Genomic DNA, 1136 nt, shown 5'->3' with positions numbered 1-1136 from the left:
TAGCCCAGTACCCTTCAGAATTTCCTACTCTATTCAGGAATGAGATTACAGGTGGGGCTCAGGACTGCTCTGCTCACCTTTCCATGCCATGATTTTGGTGACAAGATGGTCCTCTGGTGTTTCCTTAAGAATAAAGACCCTTCCTCCAAATGCCATCCTCCTGGGGGATAAGACTTCAACACAGAATTTTTACATCTAGTCCAAAACAGTATCTTTGTAGCTTACAACCACTAAATATCATGCCATCCACCAATGCCTAAAAGACATGTCTAGAGAACCTAGCTTCTATTTGTGAAATTATTATGTGTACAGTTTATTAGATCTTCTTCAGCACCTTTGTGTCCACAAAGAATATTGAGGGGTCTGAGCACATGGCACAAGCCAATGTTTATGAAGTTTAGGAGTAAGCCATAGGGTAGCCATGAAGATGGATATGCAAGAATCTTGAGGTAAGATACTGAGTCCTTTGAATATATGCACAGACATGATATAGCTGGGTCATATGGTGGTTCAATTTTTAGATTTAATGGAATTAATCTTATTGACCATCAACTGATATTTGGATAATGAAAATGAAGTATATATACAAAACGGAGTTTGTGTCACCTGTAAAGAGAAATCACTTATGAAATTTGTAGGAAAATGATATAGAATTGGAAAAATATTACTGAGTAACCCAGGCCTAGGAAGAAAAAAATTGTGTATTCAGTAGCACATATACTAAAATTTCAATGATACAGAGAAGCTTAGCATGCCCCAATTTGTGAAGCATTCCATATATTTTTAATTATGTATTCTTACTCCTATGTGAATCCTAACTCTCAATGTTTGTATGTATATAAATAATGGGATGTGAAACTAAGTATAGGCTATAATTGAAGATAGGTGGTCCATACAGGGGAGTAAGAGGTGATGAGAAGAGGGGAAAGAAGAACTAAAATAAATATGTAGAATGAAAGCAAAAAGGAGGCTAAGTTGGGGGGGGGGGTACAAGAGGAGGGGAAAGAAGGGAGAAAGGGGAACAAGAAATTGTTTGCAAACACAATAATGAAACCTAATTCTTTGTATTCTAATGAAAACTAAGTTAAGACAAAGATTAAGCCATAAAAGAAAGATCTCCATAATAAATCCCCTGC

General features: G+C 36.5%; 1 pseudogene; it reads left to right on the top strand.

The window, feature by feature from the left end:
• The first annotated feature begins 699 nt into the window (after positions 1–699).
• Positions 700–783, top strand: LOC123462569 (annotated as a pseudogene).
• The last annotated feature ends 353 nt before the right edge of the window (positions 784–1136 follow it).

Source organism: Jaculus jaculus, chromosome 7, assembly GCF_020740685.1.
Source record: "Jaculus jaculus isolate mJacJac1 chromosome 7, mJacJac1.mat.Y.cur, whole genome shotgun sequence".
In the NCBI taxonomy this organism is placed as follows: Eukaryota; Metazoa; Chordata; class Mammalia; order Rodentia; family Dipodidae; genus Jaculus; species Jaculus jaculus.
This window is presented reverse-complemented; position numbering and strand designations above follow the sequence as displayed.